Source organism: Vulpes vulpes, chromosome 10 (assembly GCF_048418805.1).
Source record: "Vulpes vulpes isolate BD-2025 chromosome 10, VulVul3, whole genome shotgun sequence".
Taxonomy (NCBI): Eukaryota; Metazoa; Chordata; class Mammalia; order Carnivora; family Canidae; genus Vulpes; species Vulpes vulpes.
The window spans coordinates 56946257-56972135 of record NC_132789.1 but is presented as its reverse complement, the minus strand read 5'-3'; the positions used below and the strand labels follow the sequence as shown (position 1 = coordinate 56972135).

At 42.7% G+C, this 25879-nt stretch overlaps 1 pseudogene; it reads right to left on the bottom strand.

The window, feature by feature from the left end:
* Positions 1-1923: 1923 nt before the first annotated feature.
* Positions 1924-2250, bottom strand: LOC112915060 (transmembrane protein 14C pseudogene; annotated as a pseudogene).
* Positions 2251-25879: the final 23629 nt, after the last annotated feature.

Sequence of the window (25879 nt, the reverse complement as noted above, 5' to 3'; positions counted from 1 at the left end):
CCATCCTCCCTCTCAAATCTAACATTGGGTTCCTTTGTAGGCTCTTTTTCTCAGTGAGATCTGCTCCACTCCACACCTGTTGAGTAGTCTAACTCCTTTCCCAACCAGGTTCAGGAGGAGACGCACTCACGGTGTAGACCCTCAGGTTCTCACTTTCTGGAGATTCTTAAGAACCTTCCTTTGACCAACTCATCAGCTAGCCCCATTCCAACACCAGTGGTCTGAAACTGCCGAACAATTGAATTTCCTCAAGTATAAAATGAGGATAATAAGATCTACCTCTTAAGAGTTCTTCTAAGGACTGTATATTTATACAAAGCAGCTGATGTGCCTGGCATATATGAGAGGTGGCTAATAAAAGTTAGCTATTTTTATTATTGGATTTATCTCCTTTCCTTTTAGAAATAGATCTGATTCATCAAATCCATAGATCTATAGCTTCTGGCACAGAAAAATATATTCAACACAATCTAGAAATCTTTCCAGGAGGCCAAGGCCTGTTTCCTACTGAAAATAATTTGTTGGGTTAGTCCTGCATTTTATTCTTTAAAGAACTGAGTTTTAATCCCAGTTTCAGCAAAGAGGAATTACCCTTACTTCCCACTACTTGAGTCTATGCTGCTATGGTGTACCCATTGGCTGAGACAGTCCAAATGCTATGGTGGGACTTTGGTTATAAACATAAAGGCCCTAGAGCACTTTCCATGAGAGAAGTGAATTAATCCTTGTATCCTTGGGCAGATTTATATAACACAAAATTAACCCACTGATATTATTTGCTCCATTATATACCACCAATTTCTTCCTCAACCTAAAATCTGTTTGATTGTTACAAAAATCTATAATTTTAGTTTGACAGAATTTTAATAGGGAAGTAGACATTTAGTATTTTAGGGTATGGATTCAATGCATACTTTTATTCTTTTTTGTTTTTTAAAGATTTTATTTACTTATTCACGAGAGACAGAGAGAGAGGTAGAGGGAGAAGTGGGCTCCCTGCAGGGAGCCCGATGTGAGACTCGATCCCAGGACCCCGGGATCACGCCCTGAGCCAAAGGCAGATGCTCAACCACGGAGCCACCCAGGTGTCCCCAATGCATACTTTTAAAGAACAAATCACAGAGATGCCCATAAGCACTTAACCTTACTCTAAGTCTAAAACCAGTCTAGGTCAATTTGAGCAGAGTAGACCCAGGAAAGAGGTTCCTTTCTAGAGGATTGAGATGGCTTCAGAATTTGGCTATTATTATTATTTTTAAATTATTTATAGTAAACTTTATTTTCATTGATATTTCATTTGACATAATTTCAAAGTAGGTCTGTGTTCTAAGATGAACCGAAGAACAGAAATCCTAAAGCTCATGAAAGATTTTTTTCATACTCTTCTGAGAAGGGCATGGGGTTTCAGGGCCCCCAGTGTTTGATACCTAACATTTTACTCCTTGAGACTTTACCTATAGATACAGAAAGAAAAGATTACACCAACATAGAAGAATCAAACCAGGGCAGCCCGGGTGGCTCAGTGGTTTAGCGCCGCCTTCCGCCCAGGGTGTGATCCTGGAGACCCGGGATCGAGTCCCACGTCGGGCTCCCTGCATGGAGCCTGCTTCTCCCTCTGCCTGTGTCTCTGCCTCTCTCTCTCTCTGTGTGACTATCATGAATAAATAAATAAAATCTTAAAAAAAAAAGAGTCAAACGGTATGAGAGTATAGTAAAAAAGCTCTTGGGTTATATACCACCATCTTTTTAAGGTTGTTATGATGATGACTGATTTCTTCTCCAGGAAAGTTCAATGTCATTTTGTTTTGTTTTGTTTTAAGTAAAATGTCAAAATATGTGAAAATGCTACACTTGTTTCTCTTAATACAGTAAAAATAATGGAAGTTTTAAAATTCTTCATGAGTCCAAGCTGGGACATGACTATTACTGATGGAGTCTATTCAACATACTAATTCCAAGCTTGGTGACCATCAGTAAACTGGCACCTGTGATTAAGCCTGTAGGCATACATTTTTCAGTGATAGAATCTCATTCCCTTAGTGCCAGCTCAGGTTCCAGATGTAGCTAGGAAAACCCAAATGTTCCACGGATCCTGAGACAGCTGATAAGCACCTAGGCCTGCTAAACTACTGAAAACAAGCCCAGCAAGCAATGATAGGACACTACCTGCTTCCCACAAGAAGCAACCAGTACTGCATAGCCAAAGCCAAGTCAACATAAAGGCCTGAGTGGACCAGAGTCCTCCTGCATTGTTCTCTTTCACTCTGACCAGACAGAAGAGAACACGAGGCCTGCACCGAACTGCTTTCATTCAGTACTTCTGTGTGCCTTCCAGGACTACTAGGTAAGATAAGATAATTTAGAGTTAACTATATTTGGAAATATAGATATAACTATATACACAACTATGTTTGGAAATTGGCGAGTTAGAAGAAATAAATAGAAGAAATAAATTTTTTTAAAAAACACTTCTACAAGGAAGGAGTGTAGACAGAAAATCAGGGAAGGCTTCCTGATGACATTGGATCCCGATGTCAGGAATGAGAAGGAATTTGTGAAGCTCCGTGGGAGAAGGGTGATAAAGGATAGGAGGGTCAGTGTAGACTAAGGTGACAGCACACATAAGGCACGGAAAACAAGGACATGTTCACGGCATCTTTGGGGAGGAAGGTAGGGACAGGAAGCTGGAAAGGAACCGAAGTGACTTTGTACCCAGGCCACATGTTGCATTGGTAGATCCAGTTGTAACAGATGCCAAGCATGATTCATTGCATCACACCATAGAAATGTATAATACAAGTCATAAATTTTTAATTGTTTTCTAAAAACATGTTTTATAGCAGATTTATAGCTTAATAACAAAAATAAGTGTTCCTGCATTATACTGCATTTATACTGGAAGCCCTGAAATAATCAGCTGGAAGGAAATCAGTCTTTATAGAATATTCTTGAACTTTAAATTATTTAAGTTGGTGAAAATCCAAACATGGATATAACAGGTGTTATGCCAAGTATAGAGGGTTCTCAAAAGCTCTTTCCCTAGAATTGTAGAATGACTTGGTACCAACATCAGCATCCTTGCAGGAGATGAATGTTCCAGGAGATGATGTTACATTCAGGGATATTGATATTACCCAGGTGCCTATTATGATTACGGAGAGCTGCAGACACAATGTCTGTGGCCTGTCATAGAATAGCTCCCCCGTGTGCCAAAGAACCACTTAAAATGCACAAGCGCACTCTTCATGCTAATGTAACAGGCCTCTTTAGTGACTTCTAAAGGGAAGAGAGGAGGGACAGAGGAGAGGGGTCCTTCTGTCCTTCTCCATGGTTCCACAGCAACATAACCAAAGAAGTGAAAGCAGCTTGCTCTCTGGGCACCACCAGGTCAGGAGGGAAGATTAAGGCCATAGCCACTGTTTCTTCTCACTTTTGAATTACGCGGGGAAAGCAGGGGCGAGGAGGTGTGCATTGCACGCGCGGCCTGTGGCCGGCCTGGGGGTGAACCCAGCAGCACGAGGCGGCGCCGCGTCCAGCCGTCCAGCCGGTGGCTGCACCTCGTCTCCCGACCAGCGGCCGGGGGTGCCAGGCGACCCGAGGTGCTGCGAGCAACAGGCCGCCCCTGCTCTCAGCTCTGCTTCCTGGCAGGGAAGTCGCGGAATGAGTCACCTTGGAGCACATTCCTGAACGTTCCAGGGCTATAGATTGACTGGTATGGCACGTTGTTGCTTTGACTGGCTCTGACATCAGCAGGAAGGCTGAGTGACCAGACGGAAGGCTTTGGAGAAAGAAAATGGAAGGAAATCAGTCTTGTGCACCTGCTCTGTGCTGCACGTAGACCGGGAGTCTTCACGTGTGTTAGGGAGGCCACGGGGGGCTGTTTGTGATCCCATGATCACCACCTGCTGGCTCTGTGACCCTGCACGGGTCCCTTAACTTCTGGGGACCTCGGTTTCCTCATGCCCACCTCCGAAGGCCGTGTGGGAAGGAAAAGAGAGTCCATGTTCGTGTGGCACACGACACGTGCTCTGACAAAGTCCGCATTTTTAGTTGTTGTTTTCACTATCGTGGCCATTTCATCTGCAAAGCAGCATCATGACCTATTTCACAGATATGAACACGAAGACTCAGAGAGCTAAGAGGTTTACCTGCGGAATATAACCTTGCTACTATGATTCCGGCCCAATCTCACATCAGAATTCGTGTTCCTTATCCCTCTAGATCGCACTGCCTTAATTAGTCAGCTTTGAATAAATACCTTACAGAAATGGGAAGCTACAAGAGTGGGCTTGTTTGCAAATATCCAGGAGCCATGAGATGCTCCGGTGTATTAGGGCTCTCCAGGGAAAAAGAACCGATAGGGTGTGTGTATGTACGGAGAGAGAGAGAGACCTATCAATCTGTATCTTTCTATCTATCCATCTATTGAGAGAGAGAGAGTTTAAGAAGTTGGCTCACACTTAGGGAGGTTGACAAGTCCGAAATCTGCAAGGAAGGCCAGTAGGCTGGCAGGCTGGGGACTGGGGCAGAGCTGATGTTGCGGCTTTGAATGTGAAGGCAACCTGGAGGCAAAGTTCCTTTACTCAGGCCTCCTTGGCCTTTCTCTTTTAGGGCCTTCAACTGATTGGAGGGTAATCTGCTTCCCTGGAAGTTCACTGATTTTAATATTACTCTCATCCAAAAAAATACCTGCATGTTGACCTCTGGACTGGTATTTAACCAAGTATTTGAGTACCATGGCCCAGCCATGTTGGCGCATAAAGTGAACCATCGCGGGCGGGGAGCAGTGATCTGTAGCAAATAGGACCCCGGAGCCAAAATGTCTGAGCTGAAGTGCTACTAACTGACTTCTGCTGTCACACTGCTAAGGTTTTAACTGGGCTTTGTTCATGATTTTTTAAAAACTCACATATTTTTTAGGCAGTTTGACTGGTCAGATGAACTAAGATTAAAACAAAATAAAAATGAAAAAAAATGAAATTTTTATTTTATTATTATTTTTAAAGATTTTATTTATTTATTCATGAGAGAACACTAAGAGAGAGAGAGAGAGAGACAGGCAGAGGGAGAAGCAGGCTCCATGCGAAGAGGCCGACGCAGGACTCGATCCTGGGACCCCGGGGTCACAGCCTGGGCCGAAGGCAGATGCTCAACCACGGAGCCACCCAGGCATCCCCACAGTGAAAATTTTAACCTGTGGGCTCTTAGCAGCAAAGATAAAAAACAGCTTCAGGAAGTGGGGTCTTGAGTAACTATTTTACCTAATCCAAGCTCAAGGATAAGCCGTTATTTTAGAAGAGCTTTGTGTTTTCCCTCCTAGTCCCTGTCACTGTGGAACCTACTCATAGCAAGAACAGAATTATCTAAAACAGTTGTTGGGATACTTTTTGGAAGGTGGAAATTAGTTCATTTTCTGGACAAGATTGGAAAACACTTTTATCATAATCATTCAAAAATCTCAATTTTTCACAGGGGGCGTCTGCAATGGAATAAATCTGCTGTCTTCCACCCGTGGAAATGGTCCCCCGGCTCCCCAGTCGGGAATACACATCTCCCTGCCCTCCGAGGCTCCTGTCCTAGTTTTAAGGGGTCGGAAAACACAGAGGTTGTTTAGCTCCACCGGCCCTCACCCACCAGACCTGGCCTTTGGGAGCAAGGTGCGCCGGCCGAGCAATGACCTTTCGCCAAGGACTCCAGTTGAGTAACTGCCAGGTGGCCTCCTTTCTTCTTAGGAACAGGACCCTGGTTTTCTTTGGGATGCCAGAGTGCCCAGCTGAAGGACAACACTTTCTAGTCAAAAGATGAGCCATAAAAAAAAATAAATAAATAAAAATAAGATGAGCCATATTTGTCTACTTCCCTTGCTCCTGGAGCATGGATGAATGGCGGGCATCCTCGTGGTCGTATTACATTCGGAGGTGACCTTGAGGTTAGTGGTCACACACAGCGGGACTACATAAAGTCCCAGTACCTGCTGCAGATTTCCTACCTCCCAGGATTTTTTATGTCAGAGAAGAGAAGAAATCTTTGTGTTTTCAGACTACAGTAGTCAGATCCTTTTTTTTTTTTTTTTCTTGCAACATAGCTTTGTCTGTACTAAATCACCAGCCCAGGAACTAGGCTTCCTTGACATGCTTCACTGAAGAGTAAGGGACCACAGAATCAATATAATTTTCTTTAAAGATTTTATTTTTAAGTAATCTCTACACCCAACATGGAGCTTAAATTTATAACCCTGAGATCAAGAGTCGTGTGCTCTGCTGACTGAGCCAGCCGGGCATCCCAGAACCCATATAATTTAAAAATCCATTAGGATTTACTATATAGGACAATTTAACCCAAAGAAAGAAAGAAAGTTGTCAGCCCTTATAGCCATAACGTAAGAATCTGTTAGACCTGGAAAAGTACTTTAGAAATCCCAATCTCACTTTCTACCCCACCGTTCATTTCACAGATGAGCAAACAGAGGCCCAAAGTTTAAGCGAGCAATAATGGGCCAGAACCTGAACACAGATCTCCCAACACTGGTCCACTACCTCATGGTTATTTTCCACTCTCAATCCACAAACGGAGGCATAATCTGACATAGTCTGGATAGTTTACATAATAGGGAAACTAGAAGCCACTGCACACACCAGAGTAGTGTTCATCTGGATGCCACGTTGCCTCCTTTGTAACATAGCTTTGCCCAATCTACTGATAGAGTGATCCGATCTCCTGGCACAGGGATCATTCCACGATCAAGTAGCACAGAACAGCCTCACCCAGTGTCTAAAGCCTTTTGATGCCCCACTTTTGGCTTTTAGTGCCAATCCTTGTTAGCAGGAGACAAATTATCTACAGGCCCAGCCAAGAAAGGGGCCCATTTGGCAACTATCCATCCTCATCAGATTTGAAGCCATTCTGCGAAGGCATTTTAATTGGGCGCTGGGAGAGCCGCCACCTTTAGAGGCAGCTCCTAAATGGGAAGCAGAGAATTTCAAGAGCAACTGAAGTTCCTGGTGCTGACGTTGTTTACCGCTTAAAAGACGCCCCATGATTCTCCTCCAGCCTCTCCTCTCGTCCTCCAGCCTTTGTAAGAGCCAGGACGGTTCAGTGATTTCCTGGGCTCATTCCCTGGCAGTTCTCACTGTGCTTGGCTGCATGGTTCTCAGATGGACCGGCCCTTTGATCCCGCTCTAATGAACCCGGCTCTGGGCCCTACACAGGGTGATGCTTTTGATTATTATCTTCAGTTTTTCCACAAGTGCTAAGAGACAGCGCATTTTTAACGGGGGCCTTTACAACCCATGAATTTTAAGTGGTTTCTGTTCAAACCCCAAATCATCAATGCCCTGTATTAGTTAACCGCTTGCCTACACAAAGCTGAGCAAGTACCTCAGTTGTCGCGCGTCATTGTCTCTGTTCTGGGGCGAGAAAGCTGCAAGAGAGGGAGACCGGGGGCGGGGGTGGGGGGTCAGCCACCGACAGCCGAACCCAGGTCCTACAGCAGCAGGCGTTCAGGTGAGAAATGACAATTTGCATCTCCTGATCGATGTCTAACATTTTGGCAATACTTACGGAGTGAGCGGCCACCAAAAAGGAGTTGCACGGCCTAGATGGAGCCAAGTGGAAGTGGCCATGCGGGCACCAAGAACCTGCTTCTCATACTGGGCCTGAGCTGCACCCCCGACCACTGCCGTGACCTCGAGCAAGTCAGCCCGTGTCCCTGGGCTTCCAGGGCCTCGTCCACAAAATGAAGTCTTAGTGTCAACAGCTTTTTCTCCAAAGAAATATTTTGCAAATCCCAGCGTACAAAACAGAAAAGGGCAGGGTGCTCTGGTGGAGGAGAAGCCAGGGGCCTGGGCTTGCGCTCTCGCCACGCTCTTCCCCCGTGGATCATGCTCTTCCCCGTGGATCCAGAGCTCACACGGGCCCCTTCCTAAGCCTAGGAAATGGCCTACGTATCTGGAGATTCCCTTCCAATTTTATTTGAATTTTATTTGAATTCAATGAATTAGCCGCTTTCTAAACCTAGGAAATTGATCTACTGTCTGTAGATTCCCTTCCAATACTGGATTTTATTTTTTTAAATTTGATTTTATTTGAATTCAATGAATTAGCATATAGTGTAATATCAGCTTCAGAGGTTCCAATACTATATTTTAATGTTTATTCCCTCTCTACTAGGCTTCTGTGCAATGAGAGGAAAACAGAGGTCGATGGAAAATTCAGGCAGGGCCAATGTTTGCCCATCACTTGCACCTTGCTTCGGTTTCAAAAGACCCCCAGCAAAGCCAAATCTTGTTGCATCTCAGGAAGGGAAGTGTTGAGCACTCACAGCCAACGTCTGGTGTCACTTCAGGGTCTTCTTGGCAGGTGGCCATGGAGGGAAGGGTGGGTATTAGCTAAGGGTTGTGGCCTGTGGAACCCGGTGAGGGCCGAGATGGGGCTGGGGGAGCGGAGACACGGCCCCTGCTGCACCGACCCTCCCTCCCTGCCCACCCGGCCTGGGAAAGCCGGGCAGGTCACCGCGGGGAGCACCAGCCCGCTGGGCCTCGTCCAAGGACGTCAGGACGGATCCCCTCTCTGGCTCCCCGCCTATGTCCCCTCACTAAATCGCCTGCACACATTTTTTGCCCACCATATCTGTGTCTCTCTTCAGACACCAGCCTTACCATGTTTTTCCTTCTGTGTGTGTATGTTTTTTTTTTTAAAGATTTTATTTATTTATCCATGAGACACAGAGAGAAAGAGAGGCAGAGACACAGGCAGGGGAGAAGCAGGCTCCACGCAGGGAGCCAGGTGCAGGACTCGGTCCCAATTCCCCTGGGTCACGCCCTAGGCCCAAGGCAGGTGCCCAACCCCCCGAGCCCCCAGGCGCCCCCTTTCCTTCCGTTTCTGTCGCCTGTTAGTGCAGGCGGCCTCAAGGGGGGTGGCCGGCTCCCTATGGCCCTGAGAAGCCTCTTCCCCAAGCGGCCTCCACTTGTGCACCTGCCATCTGCCGGCCCCACTCTTCACATGCGCAGCTGCTCCGCGGCCCAGGGTTGAGCGGTGGCCTTGGGCCAGACCTGACCCGCGGCCTGACCCCGGGGCCTGACCCTGCGGCCTGACCCCATGCCAGCTCCCCTTCCGCCCCATCTCTCTGTCTCTGACAAATACATAAATAAAATCTTAAAAAAGAGAAAAGTGGGCACTTGTGCTGCCGAACGGGAATGATTTTTTTTTTTTTCAAGACTTGCTTGACTTGTAACTCAAGTCACACAAAAGGCTGAAATAAGACCTATGCACGTCATGCCACCGTGGCAAACACCTTGCGGGAGGGTTCAAGCCTTGTAGGAACTGAGCCACGGCCACATCTCCCAGGCCAAGGCCTCTGCCCTGTGACCCCACGGCCCATCAGACAACGAGACCCGCCCATAGGACCAAGGGCCTGAGGAGGCTGCAACAACCTGCCACGGGTGGGAGTGGGGCCTGGGCCAGGCTGCCTCGGGCCACCTGCCTCCAGACGAACCTTCGGCCCCAGACAACGGCCCCCCAAGGGCCAGCACAGCTGGTTCTGCAGCTGGGGACACAAACTCGAGAGAGCCGTGCGTGGGTTCAGGAAGCACGGGGAGTGGCATGAGTGTGCGAATCTCAAACAGGTTCCTGTTGTGAGTGTTGGCCAGGCAACGTCTACATTTTAGTCTGTTCCAAGAGTACACCTTCCCTGGAAATGGTGAGGATACAAGCCCACGCATATCATTTGCATCCCAAATTGTCTGACTTCCTCAAGATTTGACTTTTCCTGCAGCCTGTCCACTGAGACTTTCTAGGGTATAGGCAGGCAACCCGTGTGATAGAATAGTGTCGCTGAGACCAAAATACGTGACTGATTTGAAAAGTTTTCCCAAGTAAGAAAAGATTAGAAAATAAGTTATTTATATACATCTTTGTGACTCAAAACTATCGTTTTTTTGTTTTGTTTTGTTTTAAGAATAAAATAGTTCTGTTTTTCTCCCCAGATCAGATTTCATTGTTCAATGTTCCTTTAGGATATATCAGTAGGACCCAGACTCTTTCATCATCAGAGCTCCTAAAGTCTTTTCCAAAATATAAGGACGTTGGCCTCCCTCCCAGATGTTCTAAACCAACGGAACCTGGGATTCTATATTTTGAAAAAGGTGACTCCCTTGATAAGCCAGAAATCACCATGAAACAAAATGCAACTGATGGATGTAATCATTGGACTTCTCTGTGGTCATCATAGAGAGATGCTCTCCAAATAACTTTTTTTTGGGTAATCTTATCTGAGTGTCCAGTCACTGGATGGTTTCTGAAGCAAAGAAACCACTGTCTTTGCTGAAAAAGAATCACTATCGTCTGCAGAAGGAGTTATTTGGAGCACAGGTGTGTTGTATGTACTTGTGCCTTACACCAGACACAATCACTTGGGCTCACACACGTCTCATTTCTTAACTGCAACGCTAACTATGCCTGTGGCCTGCCCATCCGCCCTAATATGCGCCCGGCCTTTCCCCACCTGGCCTCTCTCCCCAGGGAAGGGGGAATGGCTTCAACTGATTGAGATGTTTTGACGGGGAAATTGCACCTCTTCCTTGCCTCTTCCCCTTAATAGAAAGTTGCCTGGCTGACTCGCTTATTACTCCCCGGTGCTCCTAGGCCTCACCTGGCCAGTGTGTCCTGTGCTGTAAATCTACTTTATTCTGGAATTTGGGATTATTAGCCACTAGACTGAAGGTAAAAGTCATATGGTTCTTTATAGGTTTTAGTGGTCCTAATGCGTGTTTTGGCCTCTACCGAGCATGCAGGCATGGGAAAGAGGATGAGGTATGGGACCCTCTTCAAATATTACCAACATGTCCTTGTGAAATCATTATTTTTATTATTTCCCTTTTAGAAATGAGTAAATTAAGATTCAGCAGACCACTTGAGCCATAAGAGCTAGCACCGAGTCTTGCACACAGTTGTGCTGACTCTAAATAATATTCTCGGGAAAAAAAAATAGTTACATGCGGACTTAGTTAGTAATGCATCAATATTGGTTCATTAATTGTAATAAAAATACCATACTAATGTGAGATGTTAATAATAGGAGAAACTGGGTGTTGGGTATATGAGAGCTCTCTGTACTGTGTTCACAGTTTTTCTGAAAATCTAAAAACTGTTCTAAAAAATGGAAGTTTATTTTTAAAAAAGATGATGCATGAAATGAATGGCATCATAAGAAAGGATACTGTTTCTGAGTTTTTTTCTGGGTGCTAAATAAAAATAATACAACTTCTAGTTTGAGGATATCTGCGTTGCCTCACTTCCAGATCTGGCAGGTACAGTAGTTAAGAAGGTTCTAGAAACAGACCTTGTTTTTTTAAAAATTTCTTTTAAAATTTTATTTGCATTTATTCTATGCAGAATTTACTCCCTGGCCATAAGTTTTTGTTTCTTCAGTTTCTTCTGGGATATCTTTTTCTTCTGTGTAACCTCCTCTTCTGGTTTAGGAACAATCTGCTCTTTTTCAGTAAGAATCATCTCGATGTGGCAGGGAGAGCTCATGTACGGTTAATCCAGCCATGAGCCCTGTAGGTTCTACGTCGCATCTTGGGGGCTTTGTTCACCTGGATGGGCTCAATGACCAGAGAATCTACATCTAAACCCTTAAGTTCAGCATTACTCTCCGCATTTTTAAGCATGTGCAGTAAAAATTCAGCACTCTTCTTGGGCCACCGACCCCGTGTCCAGCCCCACTGTTTGGCCTGTGCACACCAAACAACTCCACCATCGTAGCAACGGAATGGCACATGCTGCTTCTGCAAAGTGACATCTTTCAGATATTTGGTGGCTTTTCAGATATGCATACCCTTGATGGCCTGGGCAGTTCACACGTGTTCTTAAAGTGAACACGAAGATTTGAACCTCTCGACTTGCTTGATTTTGTAGGGTTTTCTGGGGCCAGTGAGTAGCAAACCATCTCCGGAGGTCACCTCAGGCCACTTGGGGTAAGAGCCAGACCTTGTTTTGAATTACAACTTTCTGACTTGCTGCAGAGGCTTAATGTCTCTGAACTTTAGCTTCCTTACCTGTAAAAAAGGGACCAATACTTGACTACTGAGATAGCTGAATTAATTAAATAATATTACAATGGCTATTATAATAGTGCTCAAAATAATAAAAGTGCCTAGAACGGTGCTTGGCACAGATTAAGTGCTCCATCCTATATCCACCCACCCCCATCCTAATTCTGGGGCCTTGGATGGAACCAAAAGGCTGCTTTTTTTTTTTTTTTTTTAAGAAAAATTAGATTTGCATTAGTTAACACAAGAAAAATTATACTTGTATGAGTTATTCACCTCCACAATGCATTTCTTCTACAAAGTGAGTATTTTTTTGCCTCTTACATGACAACTACTCTGTAATACTATTTTCTATAGAGAGAAGAGAATGTTTATTTCCAACTTTCCCTTAGCAACACTGTTATGATTTTATTTCATTACTATTAGTTTCATGCAAATTTATTAATGGTTTTGTACTGAAAATATTTTAGAATTGCTATCAAATTTGGGAAAAGCTCTATTTTTTATCAGCTGTGATCTGTTTGATATCAGGTCTTTTTTTTTTTAAAGATTTGATTTATCTATTTGAGAGATAAAGAAAGAGAGAGAGAGTGCATGAGGTGGGGGGGAGGGAAAAGCAGGCTCCCCACTGGGCAAGGAGCCAGATGCGGGGCTTGATCCCAGGACCCTGAGGTCATGACCTGAGCTGAAGGCAGACACTTAACTGACTGAGCCTCCCACATGCCCCAACAGTGTTCTAATTTTTTTGTGGGGGCCACCCCCTTCCATACTCATGTGTTGGGGATGAGTCACTTCACCGTAGTTCCAGGGGTAGGCATGTGTCCCAGGCCTACCCAGCTAGAGTATTCCACTATTCTAGCCCATGGGTTGGTTTAGTGATGCATAACTGACCCATTTAGAGCCAGTAAGGCTTAAGTCCTGGACTTTTGTAAGAACCATTAGGAGAAGGTCTCTGTCTCCTCGATACCAAGTTTGGATAAGCTAAGCCTGACAGTTGCAGTGATCGCCACACGAAGAGGGCCATCCTGATGCCAAATCCAACAGAGGATAACAGAGCTGACAGATGTTGAAAGAGAGATTATTGACATTTTGTAGTTCATGGATCCAATCAGATTGAAGGCCCCTAGGCTTTTCACTTCTTAGGACCAAAAGATTTCTTTTTTCTTAAGATTTTATTTACCCATTCATGAGAGACACAGAGAGACAGAAAGAGAGAGAAGCAGAGACACAGGCAGAGGGAGAAGCAGGTTCCTGGCAGGGAGCCCGATGTGGGACTTGATCCAAGGACCCCGGGATCATACCCTGGGCTGAAGGCAGATGCTCAACTGCTGAGCCACCCAGGCGTCCCTAAATTTCCTCTTCTACTTAAGCCCAATTAAGTCAGGCTTTTGTCTCTTGCCATGCAAAGAGCCTTAAGAAGGTATTTGATAATAGCTATTTGTCTATAATATAAAACAATATTTTAGGGCAGCCCAGGTGGCTCAGCGGTTTAGCGCCGCCTTCAACCCAGGGCGTGATCCTGGAGACCCTGGATCGAGTCCCACGTTGGGCTCCCTGCTTGGAGCCTGCTTCTCCCTCTGCCTGTGTCTCTGCCTCTCGCTCTCCCTCTGTTTCTCATGAATAAATAAAATCTAAAACAAAACAATATTTTAAATAAAAACATAATTCTTTTATTGCTAGAATGAATATCCAAACAAAAAAATTCAAAGTCTCAGAATTGTTCCAAAAGAGTATTTCTCATGAACTCATTTAAGGTGACAATAGTGATTTCCATTATCCAGCTACCTTGCACCAAACATGTGCTCAGTGCTGAGCTTAGAGTCTCTCATTCCACCCTCACAACACATATTCCACATTTTTTGCGTGAGGAAACTGAGACCAACAGCCAGAATTTGAAAGTGTTTCAATTCAAAGTCCATGTCCTCAATTACCTCTCCTCTTGGATATTTTCATATTAGAAACATGCAGAGTTTAGATACAGTTTAATGATAACCTATTAAAAATGTAATCATTCATTCTAAAACATAAATTTTTTAAAGGGTTCCTGTGCCTTATAAATATTACGATTAATGCTGTCAAATAAACTCAATCCTCAGCCCTCCCTCCCCTGCACCCATCTGTGGCTATTGTCTTCTCAGTCTCACCTCGCCTTGCTTGGAGACACACCTCCCTCCCTCCATCAGCTGCTAAGAACCACTCACAGAGGCCTGCTGCAGAGCAGGATGTTATAACATATGAGTTTTATCTATAATTCTTGAATTTCTTCAGCCATCCCTACTCCTAGGAAGTTTTCACTGATTCTCTTGCTTTATGCTAATAATATATACCAGTACTCTGGAACCCTGCTCCCACCTTTTCTTTCAAGCCTCCCATCTCTCAGGCTGTCCTAAATAAACAAACATTCCAATATTTAAATATGCAGTACAATTTAGGCCTCCTGTGTTAATCTTTCTCATTCAGATTAACTCAGGGCTCTTCCAAAAAAATCCACAAAGATGTTTTCTTAAACGAAATAACTCCTCTAGCAGGTTTCTACCCTTAGTAACCCAATCAAGGAGATGCTTGAAATTATTTTTTTTCACTATCTTATTTTATAATTGCAGTTGTTTGAAGCTAGGTAATCATTGGAGTTTCCCATCATTTTTCATAGTACCGGTTGCAATCTAGAACACAGAGTGAGAAGATAATAACTGGCTGTTAGTGGAGTGTCCACTGAATAACCAACTTCCTTTTTACAATGATGCTGTTATATAGACTTAACATCTTTGAAAATCGCTTTTTGAGCTATTGAACTTGAAGAACAGCTATATTGAATTCAACATTAAAACATACCTGAAGTTCGGAGAGATTTAAGCTTAGTGTTCCAAAGAATAGTGAGACCTTGAGCCAAAGCAAACATAATAAATCTATGAAGACCAAAGAATAATCTCAATCCTGGGGATGCCTGGGTGGCTCAGCAGTTGAGCATCTGCCAGGATGCCTGATCACTCCCAGGGCGTGATCCTGGAGACCCGGGATTGAGTCCCACGTCGGGCTCCCTGCATGGAGCCTGCTTCTCCCTCTGCCTATGTCTCTGCCTGTCTCTCTGTGTCTCTCATGAATAAATAAATAAGTCTTTTTTTAAAAAAAAGAATTATCTCAATCCTATCTTTAGAAACAAGTGCAGACCATACATCTTTATCTCCACCATGTCAGAACGCATGGTTGGATGATGGCTCATGCCTAGGCATCCCTATTTTGTAAAATTTCTTTTGAAAAGATTCTGATCATCACTGAATTTTCAAATAACATTTTAAGAGTTCAGATGGGGATAAGGTAAGATGTATATATAAAACCTTGATTTCTCTGTGTAGGAAATGGACACACTTTAGTATCTTAGATCTATTTATTGAATCAGGTATTCTAAGGAGGAACCAGAATTTGACTACTTAGTGCCTTGGGCTTTTGAGAGGAAAAGTATTTTTAGATATCATCATTAATAATTCATAAATGAAAGAACTTTATCAGGTCAATGGAATTCAATATTTCTGTTTGTAACTTATCTTTAAGTTTTGTCAGTGCTTTTAAAATGCATGCCTACTGTGAATCACTTTGAATGATTTTTTTCAAATGATGTAATGGCGTCTCCCTGCTCCATGATACGAAGATTGATGGCTCTTCCCCAGCTTCAGGTCGGTGCATTCCTCAGTAGACCTCATCTGATAGCTTACGATCAGTGTGGAGTAACTCTTTTAACAAATCATATTAATTGCTGACTTGGGGTGATGTACACTTACATTTAACATCTTTTTGCCTGTAACTTAGATTATTTTATCGGAGGATAAGAGAAAGAAGAACAAGTTTAGCCTACTGCTTCTCTATAATAGTGACAGCAATTCAGGAAGAACAAGGTCATTTTTCTCTGCTATTGACGGCAGAGTCCCCTGCCTCAGAACCTGAAGGAATGACAAATGAAAGGATCTTCTCCCTCCTTGTAAGCTTTGCCAATCAGAAATGACATGCTTTTCCTGGAGTGTGATGCTCGTGTAAATGTGATTTATAGTTTCTGAAAGCTGTGGCTTCTTGATCCTATAGTGTATTTTGGGAAGTCAGAATCTTCTGGGGGAACTTTTTCAAATATGTGTACACACAGACCCCTCACTCCCTAGGCAGAATGCTAAGCCACCCTTCCTGGATGTTCTTCAGAAAAGTAAGGCCAGTAGAACCTTGATAGAACACCGGGACCGCTCTCTGCTCTGGTTATAATGGGAAGGGCCATGCATGTGAGGATGGGTTGGTCTTGCGGCAAATCCAAATCTGTAGGAGAAAAATGTATGACAGGGCTTCACTTGCTTTCCCCACTTCTCCTCCCCTCTTCTGGGAGACCTACAGAGAGAACTGTACTGGTTTTCTGTCCAATTTATTTGACTAGTAACTAACGTCTCTGCTCCATCAATGGTCATAGGAAAGGCAAAGAGTCTAAGGAGAGAGGATTTCATTGGAAGGAAGATGAAAATCCCAGGGCCAAGCATTTCCATCACGGCTTTTTGTTACTATTGGCTGTTGAATCCCAGGGAAGTCAAACTTTTGAACAAGTAGCTTAACCTCATTGTGCCCTAGTTTCCTTTTCCGTAAATGGGAATAATAATATCGGTAGTGTGATGATGATGATGATGTGGAAAAACTAGCGCAATAAAAACAAGGTAAAAACTGCCAGCTGAGATTTTCTGAGTGCTTGTTATGGAGCAAACATAGTTTTAAGGAATTGACACATACGAGCTCATTTAACCCTCACAGTATGAAATGAGTGAATATGCAAAAGGTACTCAAAACAAGACAGGGCCCAGGGCCCGTGCAAGCACGCTTTGTTAGCTGTGATTGAGTAACTACAAAAAATCCCCATGTAATTGAACCCATTTCCCATTGTAGTGGGCACTGGTGCTTATTCATGGTGCTTCCATGAACATCACTATGCATCTCCTGTGTACATGGGCAAGAGCTTCTGGGTGCCCAGCAGGGATGGGGACGGCATGTCTACAAATCCATGGCTGTCATGCATCTAGCTTGTGTCCTTCGTTCTTTAAAAAAAAAAAAAAAATCAATGCCATATATTTCTTCATCTCTCAAGAGAGGTACCCCAGAAATAAAATAAATAAAAGATCATTTTTTTTATTTTTTAAACACTGATTTGTAGATAATATTCAGCACACAATGTACCATGCTAGACAAAGTCTGCCAGCAGAAGTAAAGACACTTCTTAATTTGCAATTTAAGTGAGAGGGTAAATTTAATTCAAAAATTGACCAAGCAGATAAAATTACTTTGGGAAGTTCATGAAGGGTAGTTGGTGATTACGTTTCTCTGTCTCTGTCTTGTTATTAGCATGAATGTTAGACAAGGCAAAGGAGGAATCAGGTTAGACTTGTGGTGGGCAAGGATTTAGGTAAAGAAAAAAGTGCTGGGGCACCAGAGTAGCTCAATCGATTAAGTGTCTGCCTTCATGATCTTCGGGTCCTAGGAGGGAGCCCCACATCAGGCTCGCTGCTCAGTGGGGAGCCTGCTTCTCTCTCTCCCTCTGCCTTTTCCCACCACTCTTGTGTGCTCTCTCTGTGTGCTCTCTCTCTCTCTCTCTCTCAAATAAATAAAATCTTTAAAAAAAAAGAAGAAAAGTATTGATTGTTAAATTATTTTTATTTTCAGTCTGTTGCTGCTGCATAAGTATGGTGTATCCGTAATCATTATCATTTGATAATGCGTTTTAATTTGTAAATAAGACATTGCTTTTTTGAGCCATTGTTGAAAGTATATTTGCTGGTTAAAAAGAAAAGTATTTGTTTTAGATGAGGTAAAAAAGTGCATGCAAAGCCTAGTAAATTAACTTAGTATGATCTTTTATACAGATTTTATTTAATCTCTCCATTTTATTCTTAGCCTAGGTGATAGATTGTGATAATAGAGACACATTTGAAAATACTTAAATGGTTCATTCTTTTTTTTTTTTAAGATCTTATTTATTTATTCATGGGAGTGCGTACACACACAGAGAGAGGCAGAGACACAGGCAGAGGGAGAAGCAGGCTCCATGCACCGGGAGCTCGACATGGAACTCGATCCCGAGACTCCAGGATCACGCCCTGGGCCAAAGGCAGGCGCCAAACTGCTGAGCCACCCAGGGATCCCTGGTTAATTCTTTACTAAGGGAAAGCTAGCTCAAAATTAAAGCCATAATAATATAATACTTTATTTTCAAAAAGCTAAAAACCTACACAGGTATAGTTTTTGGCAAAGTTACTATGTCAGAATACATTTGGCACAAAATATTGTCTTAGAATCCATGGGTAGAATTTATGAAATGCAATGTATTATTTCATCTTAAATTTCAAGGTAATGTTGCTGATGTAGAAACCTAAGGAATTTTTGTATATGTTGTAGTAGCATAACAGCTGTATGATACTGATATTAAATACTACATAAGAAACCAAACAAGTCTATTAGGGGTGGGGGAATTAAGTAGGTGGGCCGCAAGCCAAAGGGTCCCAGTGTCAGATAATACTGTTATTTGCTCTGTTCAGAAAATCTGAAAATTTGGTATTGAGATTACTGCTTATAAGAATTATACATTTATGCTTCAGATCCCTCCTGATACAGCTTTGAACCCTATTTAAGGGACATCATGTCTCAGCAACTCTTAGTCCAAGACATTGAGTCCAAAAATACCAAGTTTTGTCATAGATCTACTAAACTAAAAATATATTTGCATATTAAGTGTCCCTATTTTCATGATTCAGATAACATTAGCGTGGACTTTCTCAGACACAAATATAATTGTGACATACTGCTTAAAAAACTTTCTGGAGGGGCGCCTGGGTGGCTCAGTCCATTAAGGTCTGCCTTCAGCTCAGGTCAAGATCCCAGGGCCCTGGGATCAAGCCCCATGTCAGGCATTCTGCTTGGTGGGGGAGCCTGCTTCTCTCTCTCCCTCTGCCCCTCCACCCCTGTTCTTGCTCTCCTCGTTCTGCTCTTTCTCAAATAAATAAAATCTTACAAAAAAACTTTCATGAAAGTCCACGGTCTGATCGCAGCCCACACTCTCTTCTCACTCCCAATACTCTCCTATGTGCACCTCACTCAGCTTTTCCTTTTATCCCAATGTACCACATTTAATCATCCCTCTTTGCCATAACTCTACTGTTCTTTTTGCCCTGAATACTCTTCCCTATCTCAACACGATTAGCTGTTTTTATCTTTCAAGACCTGGCTCAAATTGTAATGTCTGTAAGAAGTCTTATTGGACCCCTCTTCGCTAACCTAATGAACGACTTCTCCCCCCAGCACAACATTTAAGTATGTCTCTCATCCCGGACCATGAGTCTTCAGTAGACTGTGAACTTCTTGAAAGCAATGTCAGTGTCTTATTCATCTTCCTTTTCCCATCCCTCTCACTGTTCCCTCATACTAGTGCCCACAATGTCTGGCATAATACATTTTTAATGGATTAGTGAATACTAAATCAATATGATCCCTGGTTGCTCCACAGCGCAGTCTAAAGGAGATGCCATTTGTGTGGTTAGGCAAGGAACAATCTTTATGATTTAAACAAAAGACTCTACAATTTCTACAATTTAAGCCTAAAATTGTATTCAAAGAATAAAATCGGAAAGCTAAGGATCCATGACAAGTACAGAAATTAAATATAAGTCATTTAGAATTTGCATAGCAGACAGTGCTTGGATGTGGAGAGAGCATCCAAATCTTGTTTCATAAATGCTGACTCTCTGAATGGAGTGAATTATTATAACCAAAATAGCTCATTTTGACATCCGTGATGGCTTTGTTTCACCAGTGGTTTTCCTATGTGTTTGGGTTGTTTCTTTAGCCCAAGTTTTTACGATATCTAATCACAATACTTTGTTAAAAACAACAATACTCATTCCAAAAGGAGTTGATCCAGATTTTCTGGAGCCTGAAAGCTTGCACAATTTAGTAGAGGAACCCTCTTTAAGAAAAAGAATACTAAAACACAAATATGAAACTATGTATGAAAGCAAATATTTATTTAGAACAAGATAAAAAATCATAATAAATTGCAATTTTAAAAGGTCACAAAGACTGGAAATATCACAAAGCCCAGAAAAATTAATATAACATTGATTTTATTAATTAATCGCCTCTATCATTTTTTCCCCTACATTTTTGACTGTCTTCCCATTGATTGCCTCTTAATCTGACAGTAGTTTTTTGTATCTCTTTCTGTAGAAAAATAATTCATTCTTGTCTCTAGAGTGTTTTTCCCAATCTATCCATATCCTTCCAGTGCTGGTCAATTTTTAATTTATTTCTATTTTCTGAATTTTTTTTTTTAATTTTTATTTATTTACGATAGTCACAGAGAGATAGAGAGAGAGGCAGAGACACAGGCAGAGGGAGAAGCAGGCTCCATGCACCGGGAGCCCGACGTGGGATTCGATCCCGGGTCTCCAGGATCGCGCCCTGGGCCAAAGGCAGGCGCCAAACCGCTGCGCCACCCAGGGATCCCTATTTTCTGAATTTTTGAAATGTGCATATATCATCTAGTTTTTAAGCACAAGAAATGTACTTAAATTTTTTAAAAAAGATTTTATTTATTTATTGATGAGAGAGGCAGAGACACAGGCAGAGGGGGGAGCAGGCTCCCTGCAGGGGAGCCCGATGTGGGACTTGATCCTGGGACTCCAGGATCACGCCCTAAGCCAAAGGCAGACGCTCAACCACGGAGTCACCCAGGTGCTCCTGTACTTAAGTTTTTTTAATTAAAAAGGTGGCTATCTAAAAATAGATGAAGATCCAGGGGCATCTGGCTGGCTCAGTTGGAAGAGTATGTGACTTTTGATTTGGGGTTGCGAATTATAGAGATTGCTTAAATAAGTAATTAAAAAAAAATAAAAAAAAATAAAAATAATAATAGATGAGGATCCACATTGGCCATCACTAGGCTATTGGAAAAAATGTATGGGAGTAAAAACATTTTCTAATTTTTGGAAAAAATTTAAAGAAGACCTACAAAAATTTAAAGAAGATGAAAAATTGATATAGAAGAAATATTACAATGAAAAGGGCAAGTAGACACAATTTAATAAGATCATCAAGTGAAGAGGTATTTGAGTAGTCTGTTTACAATAATAATTACTATATAGTTTAAAATAATTTACATTTGTAAAAGTATCTTTCAAAATTTTTATCACTTAGGAAATTTTTATCGCAGATGGCAAATTAATGAATACACACACACACACAAATTCACAAATTAAAAATAGAAGTTGCTATAGACTCTGGGTCCAAATATTTTGTAGAGAAATTTACTTCCACTTTTCAACATCAGCCTGTCTTTCAGTCACTGCAATTTTGTTAAAGAGAGGAAATGGTAATTATCCTAAGAGATGACTAATTATTCAGGGAAATGAATCTCTCCAAAGGAATGTTCAAAAGGAAATTGCTTTAGTAATAGAATTTTAAGTTGCTAAAGTCCACCAGGCTGGGAGGAAAAGGTGGCCACTGGCCAGGCATTGTTCCATCACTGCATGTGGTCATCTTAAATCCGCAAAACCGGAAATATTTTTATAATTAGTATCTACTCTAAGATGCTGTAGGTAGTATTAATAAACAGATATTAATAGAATCGAGATCACTTTATTTTATTTTCAAACAAGCTTTAAATACCATGCTCACCATGGAGAAGGCAAAAAATGTGGGGCACCGTGTAGACCCAAGAGAAGCTCTTAGATCCAGGGGGAAACCAGCAGGGTAGGTGGAAGGGTGATTTACAGTGTCTGTGTATCATCTGAGTGACCAATTACTGGTCCACTCATTTATGGAAGAAGGATCTAGAAGCTGGTTTTATGGATGGCATGAACATGGTTTAGGCCTTGAAGGATGTTGTCACAACGCAGCAGATTAAGAGGGAAAATCTGTAGAAGCCATTCCCTGCATAAGTAAAACTGAGTTTAGGCAGCAATGTGTAGGGTAAGTTATGAGTACTATTATGTCCACATGAAAATAATAGCAATTCAGAAGACTCTAATCTCACCTAGTCTGGGGTTTTGGATGAATTTCTTTTTTCTTTCTATATTCTGTAGACTTTTTGCAATATTTTTAGTTATATAGGCTCAACATGCTCAATGTAAAAAACAAAAACAAAACAGATTTGTAGATGAAAAGGAGAAAAGACCAAGGAAGGAAAGCTGGATCTGGATAAGTTAGGTTTCTTTTGGAGGGAAAGGAGTATTTTTTGTTTTTTAAAAGATTTAATTTATTTATTCCTGAAAGACAGAGAGAGAGGCAGAGACATAGGCAGAGGGAGAAGCAGGCTCCATGCAGGGAGCCCGATGAGGGACTCGATCCCAGGCCCCTGGGATCACCCCCTGAGCCAAAGGCAGATGCTCAACCACCGAGCCCCCGAGGTGAAGGGGTCTCCATGTTTAGGTGAGGGGCCAGGGAGACAGTGAAAAGAGATGACATAGCATTTGTCTGTGTCTTAGCTCTATACCTCCTTGGGTGTCCAGACAACTGGTGAAGACTACACCAGACGCTAATCTTGGTGTTCTTGCCACTGATGCCATGAGCAGGGCCCATCGTGAGGGTGGCATCAGGTGGGATGTGGTCAGGTGACAGTGCTGTGATCACAACTGGCAGGGGCCTTGGAGCTTCCCAGAGATATCTGTGGGCTACTTCCCAACAAAGGCTGGTTTCCTCCTGGGTCGGTGGGCAGAGGTGAGGGAGGGGAGGGCAGGTGGTTGGAAGATTCGGGCAGCTGAGTGAGCAGTAAGAGCAAGTGTGTGACCAACTATTGTAGTCAGGCTGGTGAGGTGTTTTTTCATGAGTTACATAGAAGAGAATACTCAACGTAGGTTTTGACGTGTTTACACGTAGAAAGAAGGAAGAGAGGGAAGGAGTAAAATCGATGGTGTCAGAATTCTCCTTCCATCCCGAAAATCATATTTTTTTTAAAGAGATTTCCGCTTCCTCCTAAAATAAATATACACACACATGTGTATATCCTGTTGCCCTGGGTTGTGTGTGCATATGCGTGTGTGTGTGCGTGTGTGCGTGTGTGCGTGCCTGTATCCTTTGGTTCTGGGTTTTGGTCGGGAAGGCCCAGAACCGGCCTGCACACCAGTCACGCTGCAGCAGAGTGCCCCAGAGGATACTGCTTCGTGACAACGCAGTCCTATGTTAAACCTATTTTTTCTACCTTTTCTGCAAATGGAATGTGTTGGGCTAAAAATATAGGCTCTGTCGGTTTGCCTATAAAATCATCTAGCAGTGTGAACAATCCCTGGTGACCCTGTACCACGTGGTGGCTGGGCAGGGGCAGCAGGTCGCTGCTTCTCCGCATACTACTAAGGGAAGGAGAGGGACTAACTTTTAAGTGAGCACCCATAATTTACTCTTCACAATTGCCCTGGAAGGTTTGTATTTCTCATCTAAGCATTTTATTGTGGAGAACCGTGAAGGTCAGAGAACGTAAGTGGGTAAATCGCTCAGGATTCCCGGGGCAGTGCTGGGAGGCTGTTCCCTACACCAGCGGCTCCTGGATGCCAACCATGCACGCGGTAGCTTTAAAAACTCTGTTCTGTCTGAGTATCCTACTAAGCAGCATTTTACCCGGAATCCATTCACCTTCTCAATTTAAAATATTTATTTGAAAAGGGGAGTATATTACTACCATAAGTGGGAATCTGATGTCAATGATTATGACCAGAAGGCAACCATAACAATCTCCGTGGGCAAAATACTTGTCCTTCAGCTCCTCCCACGGCTGTTTCTACTTCACTGTGATTTTTTTTAAAGGCTTTTCTTTCTATCTCTGGTGTCCACGTTAGGTCTTGGTCAAATGTCATTTCCCACCCTGCCCTCATCCTTCTCTCTCTGAACTGAAGGCTACTTATCAAATAATTTGGAGGTCATATGTTCCCCAGATTGGCCCAAGAGGCCCTCCTTGCCCCACCTCTGGGGATATCATACTCGTCCTCTTGTGTACAGTCAATAAACATTCACACTTTGGGAAACTCTGAAACAGGCTGTTTCCTACCCCTCCCTTCTAAGAAAAAAATCCTAAAACCCAAATACTGCTGAGGGATCAAAATACAAGTAAACAGTGCCATTCTGAGGCATATGAATTGCCCTAGTCATTCAGTAATGACTTTGGAAAAACACAAAGGGCTAATGTATCCTTTTTAGTAGATAACATTTCTCTTCTAAAGCTCTCTATGGTGACATTTATTTATTTTTAGAGTCCTGTGGCGAGCAAACTGGACTGGGGCATGATTGATCTATTCATTTATGTTCTCTTTAGTGTTGAAGGCAATTGCTACAGTGGAATCAATCGTGTCATGAACCAAACTAGCAGTTATGGCCACCAACACAAATGGGTTAGTGGTGCCTTGGGCTTCGATTTCATAGGCAGTCATCATCTCTCTCTGGTTCCATTCAGAATTTGAAAGGAAAAATTCGTTGTTGCTGCAATGCATTTTCTGCGGAACATGAATTGTTAAACATTGATTCTCTCTGACTGAAGACTTCTTCGGGTGATGGCGTTTTGGTTGAGAGCTAGAGCCACTTCTGTTGGGATTTGCAGGTTTCTCATTCCTGTGCTGTGGACCTGTGCCCTTCTTAAGGAGTTGTTAGAGTGTATCCCCATGGGATCTACCTGAAAGGTAGCCAAATTTCCAAGGTTCATTCGTTTTCTTTCTTCCTTTCTCTCTCTTACTTGGTTAAATAAAAAGATACTTTACAAGCAAAAAAGAGAACCAGGAAGCAAAGAGAGCAAGACCTAATTCTGAGAGGAATGGGGCTCACAGAGTTGGGCTAGGGATAGGAAGGAATTCTCCAGGAGACGGGAAGACAAGGGGAACATTAAACATCATTTGTAAGTAGTACAATACAACTGTTATTACTTGAGGCGATGTCAACATATAAATCATGTAAATAAAACAAAATAGTCTACTTTCCATAACCAAGTCTCCCTGGATGATTTCTGCCTGCTGCAGAATTTAAAATTTTTGAGAGTTTTTTTTTTTTTTAAACCAGATTGAGATGTGATGGAGAGGGGAGGTTGCTAATGAGAAAAGCAAGGACATTTTATGATTCATGACATGAACCAAAATCAAACTATAAGCAAGTGTAGGTCAAGTACAATGACAATGGGTGGATAGACTCATCTCTGGAGAAGACAGAAGAGAAAGTGTTGAGAAGTTGATTTGGTGGACAGGGCCCAAATGGCAAAAGGAACTTTATCTTTTTATGGAGTGGAAGCACCATAGGTATGATACAAAAAGCTATTTATTGACTTTATGAGAAAAACAGCAACCTATTCAGACTGTGCTTTGGAAATAACAGCTGGAAAACAAGGTTAAAGTTTTTTATTTTGAGAACTTAGAATCCTATTAACAGAACTTTTAGCTATTTTGAAAGTTGAAAAGGATAGATCTTTTGTTTTTAACAGTTGGTTTCATACTTTTGTTTCTGGTGTCCTTGAAAATACATTTATCTCGCTTAAATTCAGATTGTAAAAGCACTTACTGGTTAACATTCCCAGTGTAGGGCTCTCTTCCAGTTTAAGTAATCAGTGATTACTTACTGAACTTCCTGAGTATTTCCTACATCCGGACGCTCTTTTTATTTTTTTTTATTTTTTAAAGATTTATTTATTTATGAGAGAGAGAGAGAGAGAGAGAGAGAGAGGCAGAGACACAGGAGGAGGGAGAAGCAGGCTCCATGCCCGGAGCCTGATGTGGGACTCGATCCCGGGACTCCAGGATCGCGCCCTGGGCCAAAGGCAGGCGCCAAACCGCTGAGCCACCCAGGGATCCCCT